Below are 10,639 nucleotides of genomic sequence, written 5' to 3'. Positions count from 1 at the left end.
GTCTTGAAGAGGAAACCACAGAAACCAAAGTGTGGCTCTGATTATTTCTCAGGAAGATGCAGTGAGTGGAAGACACACTGTATGCATTGTGCTTCGTGGGGCTAGACTTGGAACTGATATCTGCCTCAATGGGTGCTAGGTGCTATCTTGCCATATAACAAAGACCTGATGGTCTTCCCAGAGAATCAACAATGGGATTCTGGGATGACTGATGGTTTTAATTTAAGAATAACAAGATAATTATTGGATTTAAGACAACCACAGGATAGAGAGATAGGGAAGCTGGCTGGGAACACAGTAAGGGGTACATAGGAAATATTGGCTTACTCGTTTTTGTCTTTGTCATAGAATCATAGAATCGTAGAGTTGGAAGAGTCCACAAGGGCTATCCAGTCCAACACCCTGCCATGCAGGAACTTTCAATCAAAGCATCCCCAACAGATGGCCATCCAGCCTCTGTTTAAAGACCTCCAAGGAAGGAGGGAGTGTGTTACATTGTCGAATAGCCTTTACTGTCAGGAAGTTCCTCCTGATGTTTAGGTGGAATCTCTGTTCCTGTAGCTTGCATCCATTGTTCTGGGTCCTGTTCTCTGAAGCAGCAGAAACCAAGCTTGCCCCCTCCTCAATATGAAATCCCTTCAAATATTTAAACAGGGCTATCATATCACCTCTTAACCTTCTCTTCTCCAGGCTAAACATCCCCAGCTCCCTAAGTTGTTCTTCATAGGGCATGGTTTCCAGACCCTTCCCCATTTTAGTCGCCCTCCTTTGGACATGCTCTTTAGTGTGCTGAAAGCCTGGGGGAATGGAGTGATCAGCAAACCCATTCAGCTTTTATTTTAGTATTACTTGGATCCTTCACACGTCTTCGAATCTATGTCTTCCATGGTGTGTCTTTCCCATGGGAAATTCTCCTGGTGTTCCAAAGTGAACTGGTGTGAACGCTTAAGAATGTGCCTGGCACCAGATATAAAAATATGAAAATGTGGAAAACCCAAATATAACACAAGGTATGGTTTTTATGCTACCACAAAAAGTTTACTGTGCAAAGCCCATTCCAATCTATGCAATGCTGACTCTCCTCTTTCCTCTATTTAAGGCAGCTGCAAAGTTAATGCAGTTTGACACCACTTTAATTTTCATAGCTTCATCCTATGGAATCCTGGAATTTGTTGTGGCACCAGAGCTCTCTGACAGAAATTAAATATTTCACAAAAATACAAATCCCAGAATTCCATAGCATTGGACCATAGCAGTTAAAGTGTCAAACTGCATTAATTCTGCAGTGTAGATGCTGCCTAAGACAGCCTGATGATGGAACTCAAGTGGCTTCTGCTTCCAGTCTCTTGATAAACAGAGTCACATTGCTCCAGGGACGTAGCCGGTGGGGGATCCTTGGGGTCTGGACCACCCCCCTTCCATTAGAAAAATGAATGGTGTGTGCTGCTGCGCCGCCGCACCCAAGCCCCATTATAATGGTGGCACTTAGTCTGGATCCCCCCCCCCTTCCTAAAATCCTAGCTACGTCCCCGATTGCTCCTTTCATCCCGGGAGGCTTCCAGATAGATGCCTCCAAGCACATTCAATCAAAAACCACTGTGCAGTTCCCCCATCTTGCCTCTTTGTCAGATCTTCTCTAGTAAGAAGACATTTATGGAAAACATGGCAGGGTTACCAATGGAAGCTCCTACCATCACTGCCACCACCACTGCATCCATCTTCAAACCGTGGAGCCTGTTTCCCAGCCCAAACTGTTTTCTTCCTTCTCTGTCCACAGTGCTGGCTCCACTGCTGCACCTGTCACTCTGAGGCAAACAAAGTGCCAGCATGTGATCTGGGCACTTTGTCTGACCTAAGCAAGTGGCTGAGAACTGGCAGTAGCAGTGCTAAGAAGGAGGGGGAAAATATCATGTTGAAAAAAAGGTTTGAAGTGGCAGCAGAGGCAGCCATGGTGATGGGGGCAGAAGTGATGGTAGTGGTGGAAGCAGTAGAGGCACAAACTCTGAAATAAGAAAGGATACCCCGAATCTGGGATGAATAGGGCCATGCATCATATGGCCTTATTGCCCCAGAGTTGTGGGGAGGGAATGCTTTTAATGGGTTTTTCAGCAGTGAAGATGAGCCCAAAGATGCCTTATGTCAACATGAACTCCTAACTATTTGATACCAGCATACCGTCTAGGTCTCTTTCTTACCTGGAAGCAAAATATGGCTAGAGGCTAAAGCCTAAAACAACAAGTAGCATGTTGCCCCCATCACCACCATAAACGGCTCTGTTTCTATGGAGTAGAATTTATTCTGCTGGATGATGTCTAGCAGCAGATGGTTTTATTCATTAGGTCACTGCACTGAATAATAGATTTTGTGTGGGGAGCTGCTTCGTGGTAACTATTTTGGGAACATCATAAACATAACCATCTGCCAAAAGAAGAAAGAAATATAATTTCAGAGACAACACAAAACCTAGAGGTTCTGCTTCAACCTCCTTAGGTTTGTGCTTCCCAAGAATGAATTTGTATCAGGAGTGGGTGCCTGCTATATTCTCATGGGCTTTTTGAGCCCAAACACAACTGAACTTTAACAACTTCCTCTTGTCCAGTGGAATAGTGTAAATGTAGCAGTTCATGGAAATGTGAAAATCTGAATACAAAGACAGTCCTTCTTGGATTATGCTGTGTGGCACATGGCCCCTATCCTCCAATAAAGGGCAACTGCCAAGGTGCTTTCAAGAGGAGTTATGGGAGTTGTGATTATGTCCATCCAACCCAGCCCAGCATCTGCTTTCTTCATTCAAATGGAGGATATATGTTTGATGAGATGGTGAGGAGCAATGGCATTTGGTGGCATCCATATCAATGGGGCAGTGAATCTGTTTTAGATTTTAGTCCAAAATTAAAATTTAAGGTGTTTATGGTGCTAAACCTATTTTTAGGGGAAGAAAACTCTTTATGTTCAAACTACAACCAAATGAGAATTACAGTACTGCACTGCTGGCATGGAGGCAAGCCACCAGACAATATTCAAAGGAGGTTTGTTTAACCTTTTCTTGGTGGGGCATTTTTCAATTAAAAAAGAATAATCCCAAAACTTTTTTTCACTTTAGAGAAAAAGAAATATGTTTTCCTTGCATGAAGTACAACACAGGTGAAGTGAACTGTACTGAAGCTCCAATTTAATTCCAACTGCCCACCACATGTTGTATTAAAGTAGGAAAAACATACACTCACCACCATCACTATTACCATCACTATCACAAACAACAAGGCAAGGGTTGTATATCCCCATGTCTAGTTTGACTCTAGAGATTTTCAAAAGCTAGTCTGAATTTTTTTCTCTCCATGCATCACAGACTCGAGGAAAAGGCCATGAAACAAGGGACTTGAACAATAAATACAGAAATAAAATAAAGAGAAAGGTCCAGATCCAGTATCACCATGGGACTTCATGCCCAAAAACTCAATACATGCAAAATGCAACATGTTCACACCACAGTACTCTACGGATTTGGTTTCTGGCCTTTCTGCTTCCTTGGGAAATCTACCTTTAGCCTAGACAGAAAAAAGAAATAAAGTTCTACTTAAAGCAGTGTGAAATCCTCATATATCCCAGGGATAAAGAGGGAAAGTGTATTTTTCATCTACTGTGCTGAATCTGGGACCATGTTTTCCCAGCTGGGGGCCTAGAGAGATGAGAAGATAGCAGGGAGGGAGGTTGGGATTATTCATTATAAACTTTTACCTCTTTCTTGTCTTCAGAGACAAAAATAAAAAAGAAATCTTTACTATCTAAGGAGTGGCAGAGATTTTAGCTAGTGCGCTCATGATCTGTTTAAAAAAAAACACAGAAGGAAGCATCATTACTGCAAGTCAGAAAACTGGTGTCTTGATAAGAAAAATAAAAGCACAATACTCATGTGAAATATCTATTACTGAAAACAAAGCTGGGTAGATCCTACTAGATATCTCATGAACCTGTATGAGAATCAGAGGCCATGATGTAGACCTATTTATCCAGTTATCTGCTTCCATTCCACCTTCGTGTATAAATACTTTTTTTTTGCAAAGTTCCATATCTATTCAGTACTTTTAAAAAAAAAGGTAAGATGGGCAAAATTTATTGGACATTTAAGGTTGTTGTTCTTTTTTAATTACCTTATGTTCACAATGCAACTTTCAAGTCCTTGATCCAAAAAGGGTAGAGTAATTAAACCCGAAATCCTCTTTTCTGAATGCCCCTCAGTTCTAACTATGCCATGGTCACATAGGCTGATGCCACACTGCATAATTATTGCAGTTTGACACTGCTTTAACTGTCCAGGCTCATCCTGTGGAATCTCTGGATCTGTAGTTTGTTAAAGCCCCCAAGCTCTTTGACAGAGAAGGCTAATATCTCACAAAACTACAAATCTCAGAATTGCACCACATTACACCATGGCAGTTAAAGCAGTATCAAACTGCATTAATTTTGCAGTGTAGGTACAGCCCCAGTCAACCTTCTATGATGTAGAACACAGATGTCATGCCAGAGTACAAAAATAACCTAATTTATAACATCCCTTACTGGTCTCCTAATCTGTACAGGCCACACTATCTGAGCAACAGTTCCTTGTACCATTTAGTCCTTTGTTTCCTGATGTTACACACAATTATAATGTTGATCTGTACTGCAGATTCTAAAATAACATAATGGGATTAGTAGAAAGCTCAAAATAAGAACCATGATCTTCACTTCGCAGTTATGTTTTCACAATGCCTGGAACGTATGACTAATTTTTCTTAGCCAAGTACTAAACTTGGAGTTACAACCTTTTGTTTTGACATAGATCCTGAACAGCAAGGTTCAGAAAAAAATTAATTCCATTCTTTTCCTTCCTGGAAATGAATTGGCCACACCCAAAGGCTTCAATAACAATACCAGACATATTCAGCAATCTAATTCTATGCATGTTCACCTGAACGTTTGTATGCATTCAGTGGGATCTGTGACCTATTAAGTGTGTACAGTATCATGGCCTTCTTTTTACTAAGTCTGAAATTCTAAATACACTTATCCAGGAGTAAATCATATTGACTGCAATGGGGCTCATGAACGAGCTAGCATTTATCTGTATTACATTTACAAACAGCCTCTCTTACATCTTACCCATTTTTATCCTCACAAAATCTGTGAAGCAGGTTGAGCTGAGACTGAGAGATTGCGAATGGCTTTAAATAACACAATGAAATTCATGAAAAGTAGGAGCTTGCACTCAGATCTCTGCAATTCTAATGTATTTTAAAGCTAATTTGATTTATCTGCAAACCTTCCCTTAAATTTTGCCATTCCCCTTTTGAACATGTGAGTGTTGTGTGCCTTCAAGTCATTTCTGACTTATGGCAACCCTAAGGCAAACCTATCATAGGGTTTTCTTGGCACGATTTGTCCACAAACGGTTTGGTCTTGCTTTCCCCCGACACTGAGAGTGTAACCCAAGATCCAACTTTCAGTCACCTCTCTGTGACCCTTGATCATCAATTCCATATCAAAAAGAGGCATCTTAGACAAGTAGCCCAAACAGGGGTTCCCAACACAGAAAACCAGCTATATGAGGTTGATCCAGATAGCTCTGTATGAGCCATGATGGGCTCTCTCAGGATCAGAATCAGTATAAGCCCTAGACTAAGGAGAGGTGGTAGCAAGCTGCATATAAATGTAGGTGGCTTGGCACCAGCAAATTCGTCTAGTCTGAAACCAGGCAGAATCTCTGTTCGATTTCATCTAGACACCTCAGTAGCTGGCCACCCCATGATCCTCAAGTGGCTACTGAGCCGTCCTCATTCCAATATCACCAAGACTGGAACCACGCTTCAGGATCGGTACAACATTGGACTTTTCCACACGGGGACCTATGTGCATCCATCCCAAAAATGGTTAAAGTGGTGGCATCCCAGGAAAGCAAGCCAATTTGCTAATGGTTATCACACACAAGAGCACAACAAGCAGTTAAAGGCACATTACATAAGGTCAGATTCGAATTTGGCTATCAAATGGGTGAGGACAAACCCCCATTGCTCGCTTAGAAATACCTTTTCTGAGCATGCTCCTAACTGTCATTTCCACAAGTCCCCCCTCCATACTACAGGGAGGGAGGGGAAACCAGGGGGGATCCTGTTTGCCCCCAAAGCCCCAGAAATTGTGTCAGAGGAAGGCAGAATGAGGCTTCCCTTTGCAAACTCCGTAAAACCAGAAAGACACACACACCAGAGAGAGAGAGAGAGAAAGGAGAGGGCTGGGTCCATAAGCCTGCCTGATTCCACAGAGGGTTGATACTCCCCGATGCCCTCCTTTTCCAGGGCATGTCCTCCATTTCTCCCTCCTGTCCAGGAGGACATCCAAAATGTTCTCTCTCTGCCTTCTCTCACCAGCTGATTAGAGCCTGCAAAAAGGAGGAAAAGCAGCCAGGTGAGGCTAAAGAGGGGAGTGTGTGTGTGTGTCCCTTTAAGAAAAGAGCATTCTACCTCTTTGGCACAGCAAGTTACCCTGGGAAATAAAGGCATCCAGAGGCTTGCATTTCTAGATGCCTGGCATTACGCGAAGGGAGTGAATTCGCAAGCAAAATTGATATGTAAATATGGTAGTTTTGCGAATTTGCTCATTTCTTGCTTCCCCTCACATTCTCCCTGGATTCTATCCGGATTACGTGCAGCACCATGTGATAAGCAGCTGAGAAGTTGTCCCTAATCCTCTGGATGACCCTGCATTGGGGCCACTTTAACCTTCCAATTTTCCTTGTGTGATAAAGTCCATTGCCTATTAGCAACCCTGCAATTCACTATATCCTTAAACCTTTGCTTTGTTAGTTCTTGTATGTATGTGTAAGAGAGTGCTTCTATGTGGGATGATTCCCCTTGTATAAATTAACCATATTAATTTGTCATCTGCCCCTGGAGTTCTCTGGGTTTGGAACTGTTACACAGTTGTCCCTTCCTATCTGTGGGGGGTCTGTTCTGGATCCCTCACCCTGCAGATAACAAAAAATGTGGGACTTCAAGTCTCATTGTCTCCCATGGTGGTGTGATGTACATGCAGCTGCTAGTGCAGCCTTGTGCATGCACTTCCATTAAAAACGATGTGGCTTGCCATCCGTGGAAGCTCAAATCCATGGATGGAAAGCCCATACATAAGAAGAGTCCACTGTACATAGACCAAGTTCCCAACTAGAAGTTACCCTGGTCTTCTAGTTATTAAATTATTGAGATGAATTAATTTTCCCATTGAATACAATTTGTGGACGCCCTCTCGGGACCCCCAGAAACTTAGCTAACAAGAGTGTGACTTGCCCAAGGTCACCCAGTAGGTTTCCATGTCTGCATTGGGAATCTCCAGAGTCAAGTTCAAGGCTCAAATCGCTATGCCACACTGGCTTCTTAATTGGTCAGTATGAAAAACGGTCCCCACCACACAGCTGTCCTCCCCTATTCTAATCACTATTCAGTCTTGCTCACAGCATACATAGGGGTTTATCACACTATACTCTTATAGTGCTACTATTCCACTTTAACTGATCTAGCTACCTCCTGTTGCATTCTGGGATTTGCAGTTTTAAGGAGGGGTATTTAGAATTCTCAGGCAGAGAAGTTCTCTGCCTGAGAATTCTAAATACCCCTCCTTAAAACTGCAAATCCCAGAATGCAACAGGAGGCAGCTAGAGCAGTTAAAGTGGAATAGTAGCACTTTAAGAGTATAGTGTGATAAACACATAGTATTACACTGTTGGGTTACCATGTTCACATAAATGCAAGTGCAGAAGTGAATACCAAATATACTGGGTCTGCACACTATTAACTGAATTTGTATAACACGTATTTAATAAAAAGATATGAGAAAAGCAGCAGCTTGAGACAAACATGAACATAAAAATGTCTCCACCACCCAACCAGTCACTTATGTTTGTAGATTCAGGCAAATATCAACATATCATGCATGTGGACACATCATCATTTCCCTCAACCAAAGTAACTGTATATTTGCAATTTCCTTTTCTGGGAGAAATCTGCATATGCTCACACCCCATTAAAAACAATGGTTCACAGGCTTGGGGTGGCACGCACACCATGTGGGTGCATGCCATTGCTTTAATTGGTATTCAGCTTCTGCGTAAGCTGGAAGCTGCTTATAGTGCACCCACATATGGAACAGGCACACTGTACAAGTAATATGCTTTGGCCCTGCCCTTCAGCAATGATCTTGTGCCACAAGCTGTCTTTTAAAGTTTTAACACACTGTTCTCTTCTTTCCTCCATTGAAGACCCAAAAGATAGCAAGCATAGAAGAGCTCTACTTTCCTTTCCAAGCAACCAATTTGTTACTGTGCGTGTTCTGTTGGAAGATTTCTGCACTCTCTTTCCCCTGACCAACAGACATCTCTCTCGAGATTTTCTACTGAACTGCATGTTTTTCATTTTCCTCCTCTCCCAATTTTCTTTGGAAAGATGGTGGGATAAAGATTTCTTTTTTACCTGAACTATTCACTAGCCAGATTAGAATATAGCCTTAATGTGTATATATAGATTAAAGCCATTAGTAAACTTTTGTTTACTTGTGTTTGTTGTTTTTTGAGTCAGTCTCAGTTCTTAAGAAAGCACAGTTAGACAAAGGCACATTTCTGCTACTCTATTGATTCAAAGCTAGACTCTAATAGGCTTGGCTTTGACATTTTTGATATTTAATATTTTTGTTTCCTTAACAAAGGCTGAAGCCTTAGGAAATTTAAATTACCCTATACCTTCAGGTTATTTCCAATTTATGGCAACCCTAAAGTGAACTTGTCTCGGGATTTTCTTGGCAAGCTTTGTTCAGAGGAGGTTTGCCTTTGCCTTCCTCTGAGGCTGAGAGAGTGTGCCTTGCCCAAGGTCATCCAGTGGGATTCTATGGCCCAGTAGGGATTCAAACTACGGTCTCCCAGTGTCCTAGTCCAACACTGAAACCACTACACCTAATGCAGGATCCATATTTAAATCCATATTTAAGAAACATTTGAAGCAGAATATTGCTGTCAAGAGTGTTCATTACAAATGTAGGAATCTCTGGATTTCGTAACTGTAATGCAGTTAGCAACCAGGTAGCTTACTGTCAGAGCAACAGTTACTTTTAGAGCTAATTGTTATGACTTTGGTGATAGATGTACAATGCAACAATGTAGTTATAACATATTTAACAGTATAAACATACTGTATTTGTGGGAATATGAAATAATTCCCATGTAACTTTGCTATTATTTTTTTGTAGGTTTTTCGGGCTATATTGCCAGGTTCTGGAAGAGTTTACTCCTGACGTTCACCTTAGGTTTCCATAATTGGAAAAATCCACAAAAAACTATGGATGCTAGCTGTTAAAGCTTTTGATTTAACTTTTTTGTTGTTGTTGTGTGCCTTCAAGTTGTTTCTGACTTATGGTGACCCTAAGGCTATCATGGGGTTTTCTTGGCAAGTTTATTCAGAGGCGGTTTGCCATTGCGATCCTTTGAGGCTGAGTGAGTGTGACTTGTTCAAGGTCACCTAGTGGCTTTACATGGCTGAGCCAGGATTCAAACCCTGTTCTCTGGCGTCATAATCCAATGCTCGAATCATGATGCCATGCTCCTGCTATGTGAGTAGAAAAAATTAGCTGATATATATACACAACCATATACAGTACTGTCTATTGTAACTCATCTTTATTATTTTTATGATGCGGAACAACCCAATCTTTTCTTCAAACAGATCTGGACAGATAAAGCTCATGCTCCCAACTTTTTATTTCAGTTGTTGCATCTGCACTGGAATAAGAATCCGGTTTGAGCCTGCTTTCACTGCCCTGGCTCAGTGCCAGGGAATCCTGGGAACTGTAGCTTACTGTGGCACCAGAACTCTGAGAGAGAAGGCTAAATGTCTCACAAAACTACAATTCCCAGAATTCCCTAGCACTGAGCCAGGGCAGTGAAAGCGGTCTCAATTGGGGTTATTTCTGCAATGTGTTTGGGACCTTAGGGGCTTGACAGACCGCCCCTTTTAGCACCAGACTGGGTCCACGGCAACTGCACACCGCAGCTCCGATCCAGCCTTTCCGCAGCACAAAAAGTGGCTCCTTTCTGTGCTGTGGAAAGGGCACCAGCACTGCCAGCGCTGTGGCTTTCCAAAGCTCCTTTGGCGCTGGCATCATCTAGATGCAGTGCCAAAGGAGCACCATGATGCCATCCGCCATGTGATGCAGCAGCATGCAGCATCATGACAGCATGGGGGCAGAGTCGGGGCATGCATCATGCGGATGCCACACCCCCACTCTGCCCCCACGCCGGTCTATATGGCCGGTCTGTACACCCTCTGAGAGACGCAATTTAGGGAATCATTTAATCCAAAAGCCCCTCAAAAATTCAATTATTTCAACCAGATATATGAAAAGTGGGAAACATGAGAATCCCAAAGAAGAAGTTTTAAAAATAAATAAATAAATAGATGTCAAAGCCTTCTGAATAGTACACAAAGCCTGTTTCCTCCATCACCATCATCAGTTAAAGCGGGCTCCAACCACATTCTTTCTCTGTTGTGGACGCAGCCTGAGAAAGGCGTTCTCAACAAAACCCTAGAAGAAGAAGTGACTCACACTCTCTCAGCCCCAGGGC

This window comes from Sceloporus occidentalis, unplaced genomic scaffold, assembly GCF_023333645.1.
Source record: "Sceloporus occidentalis isolate IW3139 unplaced genomic scaffold, rSceOcc1.0.p SCAF_5, whole genome shotgun sequence".
Taxonomy (NCBI): Eukaryota; Metazoa; Chordata; class Lepidosauria; order Squamata; family Phrynosomatidae; genus Sceloporus; species Sceloporus occidentalis.
This window is presented reverse-complemented; position numbering follows the sequence as displayed.